This window comes from Sarcophilus harrisii, chromosome 2, assembly GCF_902635505.1.
Source record: "Sarcophilus harrisii chromosome 2, mSarHar1.11, whole genome shotgun sequence".
Classification (NCBI taxonomy): Eukaryota; Metazoa; Chordata; class Mammalia; order Dasyuromorphia; family Dasyuridae; genus Sarcophilus; species Sarcophilus harrisii.
In genome coordinates, this window is record NC_045427.1 from 152,906,752 (window position 1) to 152,930,487 (window position 23,736).

The window sequence follows — 23,736 nt, forward strand, 5'->3', positions numbered from 1 at the left end:
TCTATCATTACTGCTGCTGCTGCTCTTGCTGCTACTACTATTTCTATTAGTATTACTAATGTTGGCGCTGCTTTTTCTTCTATTATTAATTTTGCTGCTGCTGCTACTCTTACTAATACTGTTACTGCTACTACTGCTGCTACTGCTGCTGTTTTTGCTACTGCTAATAATAATAATAATAACCATCAAATTATAAATCCCTCTGTTAGTAAGCTCCTTGAGGGCAGGGGCTACCTTTTGCCTCTTTTTGTGCCTCTAGCACTTAGTACAGCTAAGCATAGCTGGGTGCAGATAGAGCTTCAGCTTTTGAGTAAGGAGAGCCTGAGTTTAGATTCAACCTTGGATACTTATTAGCTGTGTGACCCTGGAAAAGTCAGTCAGCACTATTTGCCTCAGTTTTCTCATCTGTAAATGTGCTGGAGATGGAAATGGTAAACCACTCCTGTATCTTTGCCAAGAAAACTCCAAATAAGAAGTCTGATCTGACTAAAACAAATGAACAACAAAAGCACCTAATAAAGAGCCTGAAAAAACAGAGGTACTTAATAAATGTTTATTGATTGATTGATTAATTATTGGTTATGATCTCTCCCATTGTTAAATCAGGATGGCCAGATAGATCTGGACATAGAAGCCTTAGATTGTTTTAACAGTTCCTTACAAGGAACAGGATTTCCGTGAAACCACAGACAGCCTGGCACTCTTTCTGTTCCTTACCTTCTCTGTCAATATTTGTTTTTCCACCAGCCATCTATCTACAGTATGGTATTTGCTCAAAGGGTAGGAACAGATGCAGAAGAGGCCTCTTTTTCTTGCTACCTATTCTTACTCTGCTACAGCTATTAGTTTCTTGGCATTTCCTGGTTGGTTTGGTTTGCTAACTAGGTGGAGTCCACTAGGACCTTCTGGTAGGAACTGATCACCTGAAGGGGAAGGCAGCACGTCAGTTAGACTAGTATGATTGCTGGAGTATGAGAGGAAATAGAGTCACAGAGCAACATTTGGCTGTGATGCTTTCTGGAGTATGAGGGGAAATAGAGTCACAGAGCAATATTTGGTTGCTATGCTTGCTGGAGTATAAGCAATGCTCTGTGACTCTAATTTCCTCTTATATTCCAGCAAGTATACCAAATGGAGCCAGCTGACCAAGAGCCAGAACTAGTCCAGAATGACTGGAATTTTGTCCCAAGACACAGAACTTGGGGAGCACTGACAACACTTTCACTCCTTCTGAGTTTATCACCTAGTAAGCAGAAGTTTCTTTTCCCATTGTACATGCAAGTGTGTGTGTGTGTGTGTGTGTGTGTGTGTATGTTATAATGGGTATGGGAGGTAGAAGGGGTGGTCTTTGACTTTAGCAAACTTATCAATTGCAAGTTCTCTTTCCTCTGTATTTTGGTTCATTATATGCAGCTGTAGGGAGCAAGAAGCAAATAAAAGATTTTTTAAAAAAATTAATGCAGAGGATAATTCTGAAACACTGATAAGGTGAAATGACTTATTTTTCATTAAATTACTGTTTATTTCCTAACATCAATTTGGAGTGGGAAGAACCTTAGGATCATCAAGTACAATTCCTTCATTTTACCAATTAGGAGACTGAGGCACAGAGGAGTTAATTGATTTGTCCACAGTCATACACCTGAGGTATGATTTGAATTCAGGTCTTGAACTCAGACTCCAAGTCTGATTCCTTACTTAGAATGTCATTCTGCCTCTCCTGTATTATTATTGCTTTTTTTTTTTTTTTTTTTTTTTTGAGGCAATCAAAGTTAAATGACTTGCCCAGAGTGGATTTGAACTTAGGTCCTTTTGAATCCAGAGTTGGTGTGCCATCAAAGCTGCCTCAATCATGTATTTATTTAATTTTTAAAAGATTTATTTTTAGATTTTTAATAATATCTTTTTATTTTCAAAATGCATGCAAAGATAGTTTTCAACATTTACCCTTGCAAAACCTTGTGTTCCAAATTTTTCTTTCTCCTTTCCCCCAGACAGCAAGAAATCCAATATAGGTTAAACATGTACAATTCTTCTAAACATATTTTCACCATGTATTTATTTTGAAGACATATATGTATGTTTATATAAATACACACATATATATGAAAAGTAGCATGGTAAAATGAATAAAGAGGTAGATTCAGAGACTGTAAAACCTACGTTCAAATTCTGCCTCTAATACATACTGACTCTATGATCCTGGATAAGTCACAGGCTGGTAGTGCCCAAACAACTCTATAACTATGAATTGCAGACCAGTTGTAGTTCTAGTATGTTCCTCACTGACAATCCCCTTCATTAATGGAATCCCAGTCCTAAACAATGCTAGAGAAGTTTTATAGATTTCTTTTGTTTATTACACCACCCTCAATATGCCTTGTAATAACAGCAACAAAAACCAATTAAACAAAACCAAAACAATGATCCTATCTGTCATTGTCAATAATATATAATATCAACCTCTTGATTTTATTCCCCAACTCAGAGGGAGGAAGCATATTTCATTATCTGTCCTCTGGAAATAAGAGTAATCATTGCATTTTTATTTTATTTTATTTTTTTAAAGTTCAGCTGCCTTTTATAACCTCCTTTTTATAGAAGAAAGATTTAACATGTAAATAATAATCACCTTTCAAATGGTCCCAGCAGGCTAGGCTTACCTTCAGCCACATTAGGCCTGACAGTATGGAATTTAAAAGCAATTTATTTGCTGAGCTGAAAAGACATTTTTAAAAGTTCACTACTGCTTGCTAAAGAGTTGGTTTTTCCAGGCCCATCTTTTTAGTTTCTAGAACCAGGAGTTCAGACTTTAGTTTAATGATTTAGAAAAAAACCCAAAAAACTGAATGTGAATTGATGGATTTTAATATTGTTTATAGGATTTTGGAAACTCCCTGTTTGGTTCTACAAAACTGAAATATTCAGACAGGGTTGTTATTTTTGGTTTGAATGCCATTTTCATGGCAGTAGCAGGAAAGAAAATGAGCCAGGACTATGCAAGAACTGGAAAAGCTAATAAAAAAGAATTTTCTATGTATATGGTATTAATTACAATAAAATATGCACACAGATGTGATTGATTTCCAAATTGTCAATCAAGTCAACAAGCATTTATTAAGAGCTTATTACTCATATGGCAGGAAAGGTGCTATTACTCGGAGTTGGAGATAGAAAGGCAGTCCTTAGAGAGATCATATTCTTAAATACAAAATGAATACATTTAATTGACAAAGTCCTTTCTATGTTACCTCCCAAACATCTCTTTGATATACCTGTTTCTTTCTTGACACTGCTCCCACCCTGGCGTAGAATCTCATTACCTCCCATCTTGATTATCCCAATGAATAATTGCTGGTTTGTCTGCCTGCTACCAGTCTCCCTCCAATCTTGTTTATCTTCAGTTTTGCTGTCAAATAGTTGAACTTTCTAAATTATAGGTCTTATCACATGACCTCCTTTCCTCTCCATTCAGTCAACTCCAATGGCTTCCTGTCTTCTAGGACTAAATAGAAAATCCTCTGTGATTTAGCACTTAGCCATCTCCTACTTTTCTCATCTTTTTATGCCCTACTTAATTTTGTGCACCCTATGATCCAGTCAACAAAACTGGAAGGAACAAGATGCTCTATGTTTAGGTCCCAGGCATCTCTCCCATGGTTCTCCCCTATGCCTGGAATTTTCTTCCTCTTCATTTCCCTTTCTGGCTTCCAAAGTTTCAGATAAGAGTCCACTTTATAGTAGAAGCGTTTCCCAATCTCCCTTAATTCTAGTATCTTCATTCTTAATTATTCTCTATTTAGCTTGTTGTATATGTTATTATTTGCATGTTGTCTCACCTATTAGACTGTGAGCTGGCTTCTCTAGAGAAGGGCTGTCTTTTTCATTTTTTGTATCCCCAGCACTTGGCAAAGTCTGGCATACAGTAGGGGGATTAATCATTGCTTGTTGACTGATTGCCTGATTGATATTACCCAAAGTACCTATGACAGAAGATAGCGAGATGACATCATTCAGGGCTTCAACTTTTTCCACTCATGATCTCTTTTTGCACAAGAAATTTTTATACAATCCCTGGTATATAAGTATATAAAATAGGTATACTAGTCAGACATTTACTGATAATAAATCATAATTTCATGACCCTCACATTCAGTTATTGAATTGAATCCACAGTTTAAGAAGCTTTGGCATAGTGGATAAAGGTCAGGACTTGAAGACAATAAACATCAATTAAACTCTTACTATTTGTCCGGCATTGCACTAAACACTGGAGATATTCTGAAAGGCAAAAGTCAGCTCCTGCTCTCAAGAAGCTTACCCTCTAATGGGGAAAGAAAGACCTGAGTTCAGATCTTTCTTCAGATACTTTACTACTAGTTTCCTCATTTATAAATGGGGAAGGATTGTTGTGAAGATCAAATGAGATTTTAAAATATACATATTTATACATTATATATTTATATATAATATTTATATGTGTTTTCTCTCTCTCTCTTTTTCATATTAATAGTCAGTTATTAAAATTGGGGAAAATAAAGCTTTTTTCTCTGTCCTATTTCCTTATTCAAAGTCCACTTTCTCAAGGACAGAGCTGATGGAAGATAAGAATAACATTTTCCTCATTCTGAGTTTTGCTACCTTTCCAACTCAATCAGACATCTAATCTAAAATGAATTCCTGCCCATTGTGGAAGTTTATTGGGCAAAGGAAGATCTTCTGTCTAGATTGCCCAAGGCTGTAGAGTCATTCCAAGAGTGACATAATGTCACTCTTCCAGTCCCTCATTGAATAGTTCCACCTGGGCAGCTATCTGGTATATACCAGCTGTGTGACCTCAGGCAAGTCACTTAACCCCAATTGCCTTGTCAAAAATTTAAAAAAAAGAGTAGATTTTGCTATCATTAATTGTTAACCAATAAGGGTTGATAGCCATCTTTGGAACACCTATTTTCACAAGGGCATATAAACCATGATTGTCTTTGTCTTTTGAGAGTGTCACTGACCCTTTTATTAATAAAATGCTAGCATTATTAATAAAATGATTAATTATCCAGAAACTATGCCTCTAACTTTTAAAAGTCACAGTTATGTAAAGTAAGCTTTGTATGAAAGTATAAAACTATACAGATGTGAACTATTATAGTTTGTTGTTGCTGAAGTAACCTCAGATGTTTTCATGTAAGTTTTTGTCATGCTATTTGCCTAGGATATTGTTTGTTTCATGTATTATATTGTAATATAATTGAAAAAGTTCTGGAGACAGCAAAAGCACAGGTTAAAACCCCTCCTTTAAATCTTCTAACTGTGAGATATTAGGCAAATATTTTCTGAGCCTTAATAATCTCATCTATATAAAGGGTATATAATAAGACATGTAGTATCTACCTACTATTTTGAAACACGTATTTTGTCAACCTTGAAGCACTTTGCAAATATGGGTTATTGTTAATTATTGCTGTTGTTATTACCTAATTATAAACTTCTGACAGATAGGACCTTCTTTTATTCTTAGTTTCCTGAGATAGTATATAGGTTCCCAGCCTGTATAGTGTAATGGAAAAACTGCTGGTCTCAAAGTCAGAATTGGATTTGAAGTTCAGTTTTGGTGCTTTCTACCCTAACTTCTCTTGCCTCAGTTTCCTCATTTGTAAAATGAGGGGGTTGGACTAAATGATCTCTAATGACCTTTCTAATTCTAAATCTGTAATCTTACTGCTCTTTTTTTTAACATTAAAAATATTAAGTATTTTTCCTAACCCATATGAATACTTTTGTTATTAATATTTGCTCTGTTAAAAAGTTACATATATAATATTTTGGATCTGAAGTCAGGAGCTCTGGATTTGAATCCCTCTTTAAACACTTGTGGCTATGAAACCATTTAATCTTCAAAAGTTTCAGTTTCCATAGTTGGTAAATGGGGATAATAGTATTGATATTATCAGACTCCCCCCACTTCCCCTCCCCTGTAACTCTAAGATTACTTTCCACTTACTCTATATGTATCTATCTGCTATGTACCGAATTGTCTCTCATAAATAGGAGCTCCTTGAGGGTAGGGATTGTTTTTATCTTTCTTTTTTTTTTTTTTTTTTTTCCCTTTTTACCTTTCTATAGATCATTAGAGCAATAGTTGGCACATAATAAGCACTTAGTTGATGCTTGTTGATTGACAGATTAAGCTATGTAAGTGTGAGCTATTATTAACTGAAAAAATACCTAATGACAGAAAAGCTACTGTGAATTCATCAATACTTTTAAGTAAATTGGTATTTCACTGACTATAACAGCATCTACATATGTTTGAAAAATAATATTGCATAGATAGGTGAGATCTTATTCAGCTTGCCTATCTGTTATACTGAGTCATTTAATAGAAAATGTACTCCTTAAAATAACTCAGCTACACCCCCAGGGGTTCTCAGCTCCTGGGTTGGGAACTGTTGTGAGAATGGGAATAACAGTAAAAACAGCATAGAAGATTTGACTTTACATGCCAGCATTGTTTCTTGGAAGCAACTGTGTGATGGGGTGATTGACTCTATTTCTCATAGCCTCCTTTTGTTCAGTTTCTGTAAAAGAGTGATGGTTTTAATACTTGAAATATAACTTCACAGGGTTATTATGCGGAAAATGCTTTGTAAACTTGAAGTTCTAAATAAATGTGTATAATGGTAGATATCTAGCACATATCAAGTATCATACGTACATACACTGTGCTAATCAGCATAGCAAATAGAGTGCTGAATCTACAATCAGGAATATCTGAATTCAAAACCAGCCTCAAACACTTACCAGCTACGTGATTCTGGACAAGTCAGTTAACCCTGTTTAATTCAGTTTCCTCATCTATAAAATGAGTTAGAGAAGAAAATGGCAAGTTACTATTTACATCTTCTAGGCAATTAAGTGATGCAGTGGATAGGACAAGATAGCATCAGCCTTGGAGTCAGGCAGATCTGAGTAACAATTCAGCTTCAGACACTTACTAGCTATGTGACTCTGGGCAAGTCACCCAACCCTGTTTGTCTCAGTTTTCTCATCTATAGAATGGGGATAATAATGGTGCCTACTTTCCATGCTAGCTTTTATTACTATTATATACATTTATGCATATATACAGACACACACAAGAGATAGCCTAGCATAGAGCATAGAATAGTGGACTTGTGATGGAGTCAACTTGAGTCCCTGCTGGGTCTTAGACTCTAATTAGCTATAGAAACCTGGGCAAACTACTTCATATCTCTACCCCCAAAGTAACAACTCACAGGATTTAGATATACAGTGATATGCTTATCTGCACTGAGGAAATTTCCCCAGGCTGAGAAAATCCCATTATCCTCATTTGAATACCACTTATACACAATAATAGATATGCTTATGAATAGTTGGTTAGTAGCGCTCATTCTTTAATTTTTTAAATTTTGTTTTGTTTTTTAATAGGACCTGATATGCTGGCATGTTATAGCAGGAAGGATGCTGCATTGGTTTTAAGAGAATTGAATGTTTAGTTTAGCTTTGCACCTAGTGATCTCTGTGGTCTTGGATAAGTCACTTACATTCTGTCCTTAATGTCCTCATCTCTAAAATCAAAAAGTTGAGCTAGATGGTCACTAAGATCCTGGTTGTTTCTAAATCTCTGGGTTTTTTTTTTTCCTTGTCTGCTTCAGGCTTCTCGTTATTCTTGCCTGCTCTTCCTACCAACACATTTCTAGCCTTTTTCCATGGCAGCTCACGCCTGTCTGTTGTTATCATAATCCACATAACCCATTCCTGGAAAGGGTATCTTGGGTTTGGCATAATATATATTTGCACATAAATGTACCTAGTGAAATGAAGGGTGGTTTGGCATAATATCCCCATGGTTTCAAATTCAGTGTTTGAATTGGACTGGATACTACCCCAGCATAGCTCCAAGAGTCTCAGATTACATTTGTTCCCCTCATATGTAAAGAACAAAGATTTAGGACAGTCTGAGGAAATGACTTTTGGCTACTTCTTTAATTAGCCTGTCGGACAGGCAGATAATCTATTTATCTAGACATCCAAGCATTTCTGAGTTTCTCTGATAATGCCATTCAAGTAGGATGGTCCCTACACCTCCACAATGGGTTAAGCAAATTGTGTGTAAGACAGTTACTGCTCCCTTTTCTCAGTAATAAAATATGATGTGGGAGACAAAGGGATCAGGGTGGCTATAGGCCAAGCAGGACTTGCTACCCTGCCCAAGGAAGAGAGCTGAACCACTGCCAATGTTATTTAGACTTGAAATTTCATCCCCCACTCTCTCAGGTGCCTCCTTCATCTTTCCCTTGCCCTTCTTCCTCTCCTGGTCCAGAAGCCCAGGGTGGTGACACAGGGTAGGTAGGGAAAGGAATCTACCAAATGTCTGAGAACAAAGACAATATGATTTGGTGGTAGGAGTGTCACATATGGAGAAATCACTTAATTCTCTTGGGGCCCCAGTTTCTTCACTTGCTTTTTTAGTTCAGATGATCCATAGGGGTCTTTTTCTAGCTTTAAATGTATGATTCTATGAGCCAACCCTTCTATGTAGATTAGCGATAGACTAAGGAGCATGAGGAAACCTGCATTCTAATCCTGTCTCTGATACTAACCATGTTAGCCAGTGCAAGTCACTTAATGTGGTCAAAACTTAGACTCACTTTGTCAAATAGATCTAAATATATTTGCTTTTTTCAGTTCATGAGACTATTGTGAAAATAAAACAATATTAATATATGTGAAAATGCTTTGAGAAAATATAAAGTTAATGAAATCTATTACTAAAGCCCAGAACACTCCAAATTTCTGGACCTGCTCTGGTTGAGAGAAGACTTTGTTAGGAAAACTTAGGGTGATTGGACATTATAGACTTTTTAGACCAGTCCCTTTCTCAGATAATAAATGAATAAAATGATGGACTTCAGGAAGATCTGGTTTTAGGTAGTAACTGTGTAATCTTGGGAAAGTCAAATAATCTGGCTCCCTCAATTTCCTTAACTGTAAAATAAGGTTAATAATAGCACCTACATTTCAAGGTTGCTGTGGGGACTAGAAAAAATAATAAAGTACCTGACATATAGTTGGCATTTAATAAATGCTTCTTTCCTTCTTTCTATTCAATTTCTAGACAAGAAAGTACGCTTTTCTTTTTCTTGGACCACAACTATCATTTCATTGATAGGATGCTAGCTGAGAAAAATACCTCTACTAGTGCAGATGGGCACCTATTATATACTATTTATAATCTCTGAGAATTGCCTTAGGCATTGAGAAGTAACTCAGTTGAGGTCATTTGGCCAATAAGTCAGAGACAGGCCTTGAACCCAGGACTTCTTAACTCCCAAGGTCCATTAACTATGTCATACTACCCTTCAAGTAAAAGCACTTTGAATAAAGCATTTGCAAAAGGAAGACCTTTTGACCCAATTTTTGTTTCAGAGAATATGGTTTCTCTAGGCACACTTTAATTTTTTCTCTTAGGTTCAAATGGACTGCATGGAGTGTATGGGATCTGTAGCAAATCATATTATGTCCCGATCTCTCCATCTGCCCTACCTTCAAGCCACACAGAAAATTTAGATAAATATTTTTATTAGAATGAATATCAAGGGCAGCCTTGAGGTAAAAACTCTAGGGCAGTGAGCATCCCTGGCAGGAAGAAAAGTAAAGGGGGTAGAATGTTGGGATAGAAGGAATTTTGCATAATAGGTGTTTTCCAGTGGGGCTTGTCACCATGTTCACCCCCATTAGCTGCTCCCAGGTGTCCTATAAAGTACCAGCAACTAGCAGTCCCAGTGGAATTGTATTTTTAATGTGTTTGTGGGAGAGTATTCATTTGAAAATTCAAAGGGATTTAAGGGAGTGAGTCCTAGTTAAGGCCTCAGGGACCTCCCCTAGTAATCAGAATGTGGAAATGAGCCAGCTGTTCATACTCCCAAGAGATTTCATAGCAGCAGGTGTTCTGGAATAGGGGTAGATGAGAGCCTGAGGAGGATAACTGTTAAAATGGTTTGCTTCTAGCCATGGCTGCTTTTCCTCAGAGAAAAACTGAGGACAGAAGCAGAAAACCTGTTGTTCACCTATTGGAGAGAGAGGGAGGAGAACTGGGAATTTATAAAGTTGGAGTGTGTGGGGGTCACTTCCCAGCAGTCAAGAACCAGCTGCCAAATTATAGATATTGACTCCTAGGGAACTTACAGTGGGCTATCCACCTCCAATAAACCTACCCAGGCCCGAGGCTTCTGATAACTGATTCCTGATGATAACAAATGCAAGTATAAAGTCTGTTCTGGGACCAGTCTCAGAACCTGCTCTGCTTGAAACTCCAGGGAGGTTCCTTTTAAAGTTTCATTAAAAAGAACTGATTTTATTCCATGCCCTCTCCCCCAATTCACTCCTACTGTTCCAATACAAAAAAATCCTGGGTCTGGGGAAGAGGTGGGGATCCCACTCAGGAAATTCCCAGCCCGTGGTGGGGTGGTGAGGAGGTTGCAGCCCAATATTTCCCTAGGCAGCTTTTGTTTAGATTTTTTTTTTTTTTAAATTATCACAGAGCAATCCCTTTATGGAAGTGAGTGGAAGACAGAGCCACAGGATCTGGTTTGTCAGGCTTGGAGAGGTTTCCAGAGGAGAGGACTTTAAGGCAGCTGCTCAACTTTGAGATCATTTCATGGCTGAGCTTCTTTGCCTCAGGCCTCCACCAGCTGTGCCATAGGCTGGCCTGGGAATTCCTGATAGGAGAAAAGGCAAATTACAAACAGAATTCAGAGTGCCTGAAACCCTTCTCTCCCCATTCTCAGCCAAACCAGTACCAGAGGGCGCTGTGGTGTGATGCAGTGAATTAATTACATTTTTGTTATTGTTACTAAATGTTACTGGTTGAATGCCTTTAGCTGTATGTTGTTTTGTGTGTGTGTTTTTAATGTAGTAGTTTCTGCAGTGGCAAATGGAGTATTGGAGCTTTTTCCAGTATTAGAATACTGCTACATTGTTTCATTTACTGATACTTAACATCCATCACAGATTTGCCTCTTTAATCCTCCCTCCTATTTTTCAAATCTCCCATCCTTTTCTCTGGTACCTACAAACATGTCTAATTCTCAGTTTTTTCAAAAAATCCTCACTTGACCCTTATGCTCTTGCCTTAAGCTTTTGCTCCTTTTCCTATTCAGACTCCTATAGAAAATTATCTAACCTTCACTTCATTTTACTATGTCCACTTCCCAACCCCTTGTGATCTAAATTTTAACTTGAGAACTGGATTGCACCTTCTTTCTCCACAAAGCGACCAACGAGCTCTTAATTATTGGGTTATCTTCTTTCTTGACTTCTTGGCAGTATATATTTTTATGCTGCATCCTGGATTTTCCTTGGCAGTCTCTCTTATACCTGGAACATTTTCCTTCCTTACTTCCATCTTCTCCAACCTCTGGCTCCCTTCAAGATTAAACCCAGGTGCCAATTTCTACATGTAGCCTTTCTTGGTCCGTTCCAGTGTGCATGTTTGTACTTCCTCTGTGCAATTTTGTCTATATTTACTATGTAGTATTTATTAATATAGTAATATATTATTTACTAAATAGTATTTATTAATATAGTAATTACTATATAGTATTTACTAATCTGTATATACCTTGTATCTCCTCAAAAGTTCAGGAATGGTTTTATTTTGTTTATGTTTCTATAGCACATGCTTAAAACAATTGTTGAATTACAGTAGGGAAACAGATGGAACCGAACATTTATATAGCACCTAGTATGTGCCAGGCATTGTGCTAAGCATTTTTATAAATACTGTTTCATTTAATTCTCACAAATACCTTGTGAGGTATATGCTGTTATTATTCCCTTTTTTACAGTTGAGAAAACCAAGTCAAATTGCTAAAGTGACTTGCCCAGGGTTTCATGGCTGGATTTATACTAAGATTTTCCTATTTTCAGGTCCAGGGGTTTATTTACTATGTCATCTACCTGCCTTTTAATTGTTGAATTCAGTTGAGGGAAATTGCATGACAGCCACAAGGTAGTTTGGCTGGAAGGCAGAATCCACAAAGGGGAGTAATATGAAATGAATTCAAAAGTACACTGATACTAGAAGAATTTTAAGTGCCTAGGTAAGGAGTTCCTATTTTATTTTAGAGACAATAAAACAAAGAGCCACTGATATTCCTTGAGCAAGGGAGTGACATGGTCAAAGTGTACTTTTGTTAAGTTGTGTTCCAGTTCTGTCTGACTCTGTGACCCCATTTGAAATTTTCTTGGCAGAGAAGTAGTTTACTATTTCCTTGTCCACCTCATTTTACAGATGAGGAAACTGGGGTGAACTGGATTAAGTGACTTGTCCAGAATCACAGAAATTATACTTTAGGAAGATTCTTTTGGTAGCTTTGTGGAAGATAGAGGAAGATAGGGAGAAAGGAAAGAATGAAAGCTGTGAGTACTCTAAGAAAGAGGAAGACATGTCAATAAAGGCAATGAAGCCCTGGTGGTGAGGGTCTGAATGGAAAGGGACAGATGTAAGAAATGTAGAGGTTCATAACAGATGGAGATGCTATTTAGGGCTACCATTTTAGCTAGAAATTCCAATGAAGACCACACACCTGGGATTTCATATACTCTTGATAAAGTAGTCATAGTAATTTAAATTAGAAACATGTTTGTTTCTTTCCTTTGAAGAAAAAAACACAATTTGGGAAATGCTAGTTCTGGTGAAACTTCAGAGAACCAGAGGGAAGATTATAATTTTGTTAAGATAAATTTCTGAGTTTTTTTTTTTAACCACTAATTAGATGAGACATCTTAGAGTGGTTATTTTACCTTAGCTCCCTCTCTTGTAAAATGAAGTTCATTATTATAATACATAATTATACAATATTATTACTTATTATGTAACCAGATAATATATGGCCATTGTTATCATAAACAATAAATGAATGGGAAAGCATGTATCAAGTGCTTTATCATGTGGAAAGTTCTGGACTAAGGTTGGTGATACAAATTAAAAAGCAAGATAGTCCCTGCTCTCAAGGAGATCATATTTTGAGGGAAATTAATATTATAGTATTATAAAAATAACTAATTATTAATTTAAAAAGTCAGTCTCCCAAGGGCATGGATGAGTGATGAGATTACTTTCAACCCCCTAGGTACAAGCTCTTTAACTAGGTTGGGCGGGGATTCCACCCAACAGAGAAATCTAATTTCTGTTTGGAGTATCAACAAGAATCCAGTCTGGGTGAGGCTTTGCCTGGGGGAGGAACCCACTATCCTTGATCCCCTTTAGTTGTTTAGGACAACCCAGTTCATGAAGGGAAAAAGCAGCCAGAGAGATCTAGATGGAAATAACTTCCCCTGTCTAGATTCCTTGAGGCAGCCAAGTCTTATAATTAAGCCATGTTCTCAGCAGGAGTTGCTGAAGGCTTTTAGCCCACCTCATTAAATGCCCACCAATCAGGGTTGAGTTTCACTTTTCAGTGGAGTTCCCTTTCAGGAGAGATTTAAGACATTTCCTTGGCATCAATTTATTGATTATAGGCTAGTCTAATTAATACATTGATTATTAATTGGAATGTAATATTGTAATAATATAATTTATTGTAATAATATTTATTATTCAAATAAGGGAATACAGTACATATGACTTATAAGGAAGTTGGAAATAACTGCAACCTATGAGTAACAGGGAAAAGACCCAGTGGTCCTTGGAAGGGCTTGGCAAATGATGGTAGTTACTTCTGAATGTTATTTCCACTGACAAAAACATAACCATTTTGATGTTCAATCACTTTATAGTACCAACTACTTTGGGGTTAAGAACTTAATTTTCATGGTCTTCAGTAGCTGTGGCTGCTGAGGAGAAAGAGATTGTAGCACCTGTAATAGTTGCCAGCTCAAGTCTCCACAGTGGTTGATTTTTTGGATGATGGCTATAGGGTGACAGGCTGGAAGTTCTAGGGTGATCTAGGATGGGGTAGGGAGGCGGGGCTGGGGCGAGCACTGCTCTTCCTCGGGTTCTTAGGTTCAGGATCTTGGGCTTTCTCCTTCAGGGTCTAAGAGGAGATGGTGGTCAAGATGATGGTGATAGTTTGGTGATATTTGGCAGAAACATGCCACCTCTAGGCTCTTCCTCTTTGCCTATTTTTAGCAAGGCTGACTTCCTGTCCTATCAGTGTCAGTGGGGAGTAGCTGGGATAGATGGCCCCTTCTTTCTTTAATATAATAATGTTTTATTTTCCCTCCAATTATATGAAAAGACAATTTTTAGCATTCATTTTTATTTTTAAAAAATTTATTAAAGCTTTTTATTTTTGAAACATGCATAGTTTTCAACATCCACCCTTGCAAAACTTTGTTATCCAAATTTGTTTTTCTCCTTCCCTTTCCCCTACTCCCTCCTCTAGATGGCAAATAATCCAATATATAGTAAACATATGCAATTCCTCTATACATACTTCCACAATTATGCTGCACAAGAAAAATCAGATCAAAAAAGAAAAAAATTAGCGTTCATTTTTATAAGATTTTGAATTCAATTTTTTTCTTCCTCCCTCCCCTCTTTTCTTCCTAAAATGGTGAACAATTTGATATGGATCATATATGTGCAACCATGTAAAACATACATCTATATTAGAGTTGTGAAAGAAGAAAAACCAAAAAGAAAAATAAAACATGAAAAAAAAAGTGGAAAAAAGTATGTTTCAATCTGCATTCAGAATTCATCCGTTCTTTATCTGGATGTGGATAGCATTTTCCATTATAAGTCATTTGTAATTGTGCATCATTGTGTTGCTGAGAAGAGCTAAATCATTCATAGTTGATCATTATACCATGTTGGTGTTACTGTGTGCAATATTTTCCTGGTTCTGCTCATTTTCCTTCTATCAGTTCATATGAGACTTCCTAGATTTTCTGAAATCTGCCTGCTCATCATTTCTTATTGCACAATGATTCCATTCCTCAGTTGATGGGCATCCTCTCAATTTCCAATATTTTGCCACTATAAAAAGAGCTGTTATAAATTGCCCCTTTCTCCACAAGACTTGCTCCTTTGCATGATGGCTATTAAAATCTCAATAGAGAAATTTGTTTGTGGAATCAGAGGAGCTGTTATCTTGCAGAGTAATTTTGCCTCACTTGGACAGAAGGAGGTATCTTCAAAAAAAAAAAAAAAAAAAAAGGCAAATGTTTTCTTTTTTAAAATCTCTGCAGAAATGTCTGATTGAATTTTTGATGCCCACGTTTCTTCACCCTTGAATGATCAGAGTTCCAAGGTAGGTTTTGTCTTGGGACTGGAGTCACACATACTAGTTTCATATACTACTTGACTTGTAAAGAAAAATTTTTTTTATCCCTAGAATAAGTGGCACAAAACAATTCCTCAAATAATGAGGTAAGAAGAATATTCTGAGAGACAGCTTCTGGGGAAGCTGGCTGCCCAAGATCTAGGTTAGATAGGGATCAATCCATGTGGGATGTCTCCTTTTTGGGAGAAGGACATATATCAACCCATAGCTTCCTATCTTAACTAATTAGTCTTGCTAGGGAGATGTAAAACTCAGCTATTTGAACAAGGCCAAAAAACTTCAAGTGGGTCAATACTCAAAAATTTATCCCCTTAGGGCAAATCCTCAGTTGTCTGGTCCCAAATTAAAAGCTCAGTTTGTTATATATGTATATACAAATAAATAGCTCCTGCCTATTGGGCTATCAATTGGTAAAAGCACTTCATTATCACTATTTGTTATGATAGGATTTAGGAGTAGAGAATTCCTTGCTCTAAAGTTTTGGTTGAACCTAGATGAAAAATTATTAAGGAGAGGAAACAATTTGTTGGTAGGCAATTTGTTCATTTCCAGGGAATGCCTTTCTCTGAAGTGGGAGTTTGGGAGAAGACTCAGTTTGGGATCTCTTTCTCCTGTTAGAACTCTGTTTAAAATACTAGCCACCTGCCCCTCATTTTACTGATGAGGAAAATAAAGCACTTGAATATAATAATAGATTTTTCTTTGTATTTTGTTCTCAGATGACGAGGGAGGTGATGCCATAACATGCAAATGAGTTGAGTTTGAGTGAGGGAAGTCTTGTTTAGTTCTTCACTTATGAGAAGTCTTATCCTCTTAGATGATGAGCATCTGTAGAAAAAAGGCCACCTTTTGTCCTCCTTTCTCACTTTTCAAAATCTTCAATAGGATGTTGGATCCATTAGTTAACTAAACCAATCTATCAGCAGATTGCTATGAGAATAAAACCAGAGGGTAGAAATATTAAAGGGCTAGATATTTAGGAGTGTCTCAGATTGTGGTCAATTCTGTATCAGGGTCTAGTTCTCTACCTTATGGATTCTGAACAATTTTATCTTTTCCTCCAAGGATGAACAGGCCTTGAGGAACTGGTTCATCCTAAAGACAAATCCCAGAGACTAATTTGCAAGCTAGAAAGCCAATTTATGGTCTTGTCAATCTATTGTCCTATAACTCCAATTAATATCCCTGTCCAAAACATTTCTCCTTGACCTTTCCTATATTTGTTACTCTTACCCTATCTCCCTGAAGTTAGGGACTATCTGGATTTTTTTTATTTTATTTTATTAAAAAAATTTTTTTTTTTTTTTGCATTTGTATCTCCAGCACTTAGCAAGATTCTCATACATAGTAATTACTTAGTAAATGCTTTTTTCTTTTTATTCATTCATTGCAAATTACTACTATGGCCTTTGAGGGCAGAGACCTGATCTTAAGCTTATCTGTATCCCCAGCTTTTGGTACAGTGTTCTGTGCAAAGAAGGTATTTAATAGCACTTAATTCCTTTCCTCATTTGTTAAATGAACTGGTTGGACTAGATTAGGAGTTCTTGAGTAATGGGGAGGAGGTCCACAAAACACAAGGGATCTATGGATAGATTTTAGGGCATCTGTGAAATAGGATTGGGGGAAAAACATATTCTTATTTTATAAGCTCTACTTGGAAGTTGGCATTTCCTTTAGTTATGAATGTAGGCTACAGACCACAATAGTATTATCAGTATCTGTGATTTTGTCATCAATTCACTTATAGATCTTTTCATAGCACCTTACAGAATGTTGCAGAAATCTGAAAATTTCATTTATGCTCATTATTACCTTGAAATGACCATAGTTAATGGACCTATTAGACATGTTATTACATTTTTTATTTTGGTGATTTCAATAAAATTGATTTCCTTTATAATCTTGTGTATTTTGTTTTATGCATTAAAAAAAAAAAAAAGGAATCCATAGGTTTCACTAGACATCTAAAGGGGTCCATGGCACAAAAGAGATTAAGTACCCCATGGACTAGATGATTCCTTTTATTTCTATATTGTTTTAATAAATATTTATTGGTGATGATTATTACTTGAGGTGCTAGGGGATGAAGATGAGGAGGATAATACTTTAACTAGTAGGTAATGGTAGTGAATATTATTTATTGGAAAGTTATCCCTTTCTGGGTTACCCTCTGCCTAGCATCATAGTATCTAGGGAATTGAATTAATGACTGGTGACCAAGGAAGCAGAGATCTGGGAAAACAGTGTATCTCTTGGGATATTTTATTCAAACTCTGAACATATCTTCCTAGTAACCACTCATTTATTTCCTCCTGAACAGTGCTAGCCATGACTATTATTTGCATCCTATACTAGTGATTACTGAGTAAGGGTGACAAAATGGTGAAATATGGATCTGCATTTTTAGAGGTAGTGTGAAAATAATGGATTGAACATTTAGTATGGCTTCAAAAGACCTGGGTTTGAGGGCTGGTTTTGTCATTTTAAAAAAAATGTGAATATGTTTTTTCTTTTCCATATGATAAATTCCCGGAGGACAGGGGTCACATGTGCATTTTGATATTTTCCCCAAAGCACTTAGCATTGAGAGAACTGAGGCTTAGAGAAGGGCTCAAGGTCACATAGGTAGCATCAGGCCCATTTCCTATTTAATTATACCTGAAAAAGCTTCACTCACTTTAACATCTCTCAGTTACAGTTTTGACCCCTTGCATTTATTTAGCAGGGATGGGTAGGTGGATATAAGGATTGTGGGGAATGGGAGTATATTGTAAACAAAAATTTTTCCCTTTTCTCCTCTTTTCCTGAATTAATTGATGCCTTTAATAAAAATCACCATCATTTCTTTTGATTTCCACCATAGACACCTCCTTATAGCAAAGAAAAAATAGTTGGCAAAACTGGCTAATGGAAACCACATCTGAGAGAATATTCAAAGCTCAACATCCATAATCCTGGAGTCTACTAGGAGGCAGAATGTGTATCTCATCTCTCACCTTTGGACCCAAGATTTTTCATTTCAATTAATCTTGGTTCAGTCCCCTTTCAATATTATTGTAGTTGTGGGTATATCAGTTTCTTGGTTCTGCTTTTTTCATGCTATATAACTTCATATAAGTCTTCCCATGTCTTTCTGAATTTATTGTTTTTTATTGAAGCAATAATTCACCAAATTATTTTCTTATAGTCCAAATCTATGATTTCTTATGTGTAGGGAAGCTCTCGGGGAGGAAATTCCTTTTCCAATTCACATTTCTTTAGGACACTGAGAAGTGACCTATCTAGGGTTTTGCAGCTGGCATGATACAGAGGCAGATTTTATTTTATTTTTTAAATAAAATCAGCTCTTTCTATCATATACTATGCTGCCTCTATATTGCAATTTATTTAGTCACTCCTATTACTGAAGCAACTATTTTATTTCCAGATTTTATTTTGCTACCCCCAAGAATGCTGCTTTGATTATATCGTTGCAAATGGTGCCCTATTTCCCTGGAAGTAGATGCCTTAAAATTTTTTATTTTTCATTTGGTTTTCTTGTTTCAGGTATTCTCAGGGGCCCCAGCATTTATGTGCAATTGTCTTGATTACTTGGGAAGACCTAGAGTTATCTAAAGAGATGAGTATTTCTAATGTGAGGAGAATGAATGAAACCAGCTATCGAGGATAAATTTTAAAACCCTGCTTTCATGTTCTTGGCAAAGGCAGGAATTATTCTATCCTTCCGTGATTGAATTTCTTCTTGGTTTTCAAAGTACTTTGTAACAGGACAAGTGACCTGAGATGAGAGATGCTGCTGGGCCCCATGGGGAATGAATATTTATGGAGATGTCTCTACTGGAATTTTTAGAAGACCTTCAGAAGACCCAGACATTTTGAGCTATGGTTCTTAAAATACTGCTTAGGGACTACTCATTTTCTGAAAAGGTCCCCCAGATAGCCTGGGGTTTGGCCTCCTAGTATGAATGAATGAAAAAAGATTTAGGAAAGGCATATTATGTGCCAAGTACTGTGTTAAGGACTAGGAATACAAACAAAAAAGCAAGACAGACTCTGATTTCTAAGAGGTCACTGTCTAACTGAGGGAGAAAAAATATGAAAAAGATATTGGCTGCAGAACCTATGGTGAGGCTAGGCAGGCCTAAGGCCACTACAGTGTATGGCAAAGCCTTTGAGTCTGAGGCTGTTTGAGTTTGGGTCTTTCTGACTCCAGCTCTGGTGCTCTATCCACTGGGCTGTCCAGCTGCCCTAATTTCACATAAAAGTATGAGAGCTGGTATTTGCATCTAGGACTTTTGACTGAAACCCAGAGCTCCAAAAAAGTGGTTAAGGGAGAGAAATGAAAGGAAGGAGAAGCAGAAATGGGGGCATTAAAGACAAAGGGCACTTGTGAAATCTGAAGGAAAGTCTGAAAGCCACACAGAGCTACTGAACTGATAGCTGGAACAGCTTAGAAGGGGATGGGGAGGCAGAGGGAGGCCAGATTCCAACCACCCCCTGACGTGCTCTGCTTTTAGATGAAAAGCAAAGAATCCCAGTGCTAGAAGGGTTTGAGAGCAGAGCTGCTCAGCAAAGGACTGTTTGGAGGATACCCCCAAAGCTGCTCTTCCCCTCCTTGCTCAAAAGATTCACAGGAATGGTTAATTCTAAAAATAAATTCAAACTAAATTCAGCATTTTTTTTTTTTTTTTTAGTGAAAATCTTTGTTTTTTTTGGGAAGGGTTGGGATTTGGGAGGCTGAAGGGAAGACTCCTTGATTTTTCTTGGATAGTTCCTATCTGCTGCAGAATACTACATTTACTGATATTTACTTTGGGAGTCTAGTAGGAAAGAGGTAGTGAGGTGGGACTGCTTTCCCAGCTTGATGATGGGATCATTTAATTTTGTTCCAGTTCTACTGCATGTTTACTTTAGCCTTCAGAGATCAGGGCTGTCCACAGCAAGCCCCTACTTATGTTGGTTCTTTGGAGAAACAAGAGTCCTGAATTTTGAGGGAGAGCAAAGGGGGTTATAGAGAAAGGAATAGGCAAATAGTCAAAGCTGGACTAGATATTCACCTCTGGAGTTGTCTTTTCTGTTCTATGATGGAAATAGATATGATTTATTCTGGGCCATTAAATGAAATCGCCTACTAATAGGACAGGCTGGTCTCAAAGCTGTGTCCTTGCTCCACTTTGTACAGAGTACATTTCACTTTCAAGTTCTTATTGATGTAAATAAACAGAAGACAATCACAAAGTAGGGTAGATAGAGATAGTCAAAACCCTAATAATTATTTTCCTTTTACCCTTATTCTCTTTCCCAGCTCAGAAAGAAGCTTTTAAAATGAAATTATTTAATTACTCCTACATTTATTAAGGAAAAATATGATCCAAAGTTTATTAACTTGGAGGTAGAGTGGCAGTTCAGAGAGGTAACTCATGTTTTAACATTACTTTCAGAAATCTTGCTATTTATTTCTAGAATAGATGGGGTGGTGGTGGTGGGAGTAATTATTGTTCAGTCATTTTCAGTTGTGCCCATTTCCTATTGACTCCATGGGCAAAGATAGGAGTGGTTTACCATTTAACAGAAAAACTGAGGCAAATAGTGTTAAGTGACCAGTCCAGGATCACATGGCTAGGAAGTATGTGAGGCCAGATTACAACTCAAGTCCTTCTGAATCCAGATTGGGTACTCTGTGCCACTTAGCAGCCCTATACACGGGGTAACCATTTAAATAAGATGGTAGCATGGGTAAACTGGATAACTTTCTAATTCCAGAATCAGATTTTTAGGGGATTTGAGATTTTTACAAATTCCAAGAATATCAAATAAAATTTCATTCAAAAGAAAAGCATAAAACACATTGTAAACAAAAATTAAAATCATTTTTGAAGTATCCACAGTTTGGGATTATCTTTGTTTGCCTATAGGATCTGTCAGCAGGGACAATTGGTGGCTGATTGGCTATGGATATTTGGTGATTACATTTTTGAATGGGGAAACTGAAACATGAAGGGGTTTGTGTCCTGGATGGACTTGCAGGATATGGAATTTATAAATGACTTTGAAAGCCCTAGCTGATGCAGACAAAAGAAAAGCAAAGAAAGGGGATATTAGGAGGAAGAGGACACAGTGTCAATCACTCAGTCAATAAACATTTATTAAGCCTCTATTATGTGTCAGGCATTGTGCTTGGTGTTGGGTGAGAAGACTTTCCCTGTTTCAAGGAGCTTGTATCTAAGATGGGAGAAAATAGCATTCAAACACTAGGTGATTGCTGTTCTTTGTACTTGAGGGGGAACCAAAATGATATCACTATGTTAGAGTCTAGTTATAGTATGTCCTACTGTGGCTGATCAGATCAAGAAGAACTCAGAATGCTCAGCCACAGATAATCCCTATGAAAGTTTGGGCTGGCTTCTCTAATTTTACCCATGCTACCATCTTATTTAAATGGCTACCCCATGTATAGGGCTGCTAAATGGCACAGAGTACATGATCTAGATTCAGAAGGACTTGAGTTGTAATCTGGCCTCATACATTTACTAGCCATGTGATCCTGGGCTAGTCACTTAACACTATTTGCCTTAGTTTTTCTGTTAAATGGTAAATGACTCCTATCTTTGCCAATGGAGTCAATAGGAAATGGACACAACTGAAAATGACTGAACAATAATCACTGCCAGTCTGCTCTCAAGGAACTTATAGTCATTATTATTTTTTTAAATAATAGCTTTTTATTTTCAAAATACATGCAAAACCTTGTATTCCAAATTAGCAGAGCACAGCAAGTAATCCAATATTTGTTAAACATGGACAATTCTTCTATATGTATTTCCACATTTATCAAACTGCACAAGAAAAATCAGATCAAAAAGGAAAAAATGAGGGGGAAAAAGGGAAGCAAACAACAATAAAAAAGGTGAAAATACTATGTTGTATTGTTGTGGAATTATAAACAAGTCCAACCATTCTGGAGAGCAATTTGGAACTGTGCCCCAAAAGTTATCAAACTGTGCAAACCCTTTGATCCAGCAGTATTTCTACTGGGTTTATATTCCAAAGAGATCTTAAAGGAGGGAAAGGAACCCACATGTGCAAAAATGTTTGTGGCAGCCCTTTTTGCAGTGGCAAGAAATTGGAAACTGGCTGAATAAGTTAAGGTATATGAACGTTATGGAATGTTATTGTTCTGTAAGAAATGACCAGCAGGATGATTTCAGAGAGACCTGGAGAGTCTTACATGAACCAATGCTGAGTGAAATGAGCAGAATCAGGAGATCATTATACATGGCAACAACAAGATTAAATGATGATCAATTCTGATGGACATAATTCTCCAACAATGAAATGATTGATATCAGTTCCAATGGTCTTGTGATAGAGAAAGCCAGAGAGAGGACAGTAGGAATTGAATGTGGACCACAACATAGAATTTTCTTTCTGTTGTTGTGTACTTGCATTTTGTTTCTTTCTCATTTTTTTTTCCTTTTTTGATCTGATTTTTCTTGTGCAGCAAAATAACTGTATAAATATGTATACATATATTGAATTTAACATATATTTTAACATGTTTAACATATATTGGATTACCTGCCATCTAGGGGAGGGGATCTGAGGAAGGAAGAGAAATTTGGTGTAAAGGGCAGGAACTTTGGAGAAATATACTTAAGGCTCAGTATGATTGATTTAAACAAGGTGTTAACTCAGTGGAATTGTTAAGACAATGCTTATCTAGTTTAGCATGTGAGTTCTCTTCCTACTCTCCTATATATATAGGACATATAATATAATATATTTCCTTTGGGAAAATATAATATATTAATATAATATAATATAATATGTATATATACATGTATAATTTTTAATCTAATTGGGGAATAGGTACATGTTCGAGTGTATGTGTATAAAAAATTTCCCCAATTAAAATAGAGATGGAAAAGCATATTATTTTTCTATTTGTATGTCCAGTGCTTAGCATAGTGTTTGACTCATTGAAAACACTTATTAAATGCTTTTTTATTCATGCAGTTTTCTTCATCTGGACAATGGAAATGATAATAGCTATACTATCTACCTCCCAAGGTTGACCCTAGAACCAAATGAAAAGATGTAAAAAAATGCTGCTTTTTTTTTTTTTTTTTTTTTTTTTTTTGTAAACATAAAATGCTCATACCTAACTTCTAGTGTTGATAAGAGGACATATATCAATACAAATGCAAGATTTTCCTGTTGCAATTCCCATCAAGGCAGGGAATTCTTTTGTAAGGTTCTATTTCTTAAATTAACCTTTAAAACCAAAAGGTTTTGTGTGACTTAAAGGAGATGAATGTTACCCATTAGAATCATTCAGGGATTTTTTTTTTTCTCATTCTATTAACCATAGTTTCACAATGAGCAAGCTGACTGGATTCCAAACCACATTGTGCTTCTC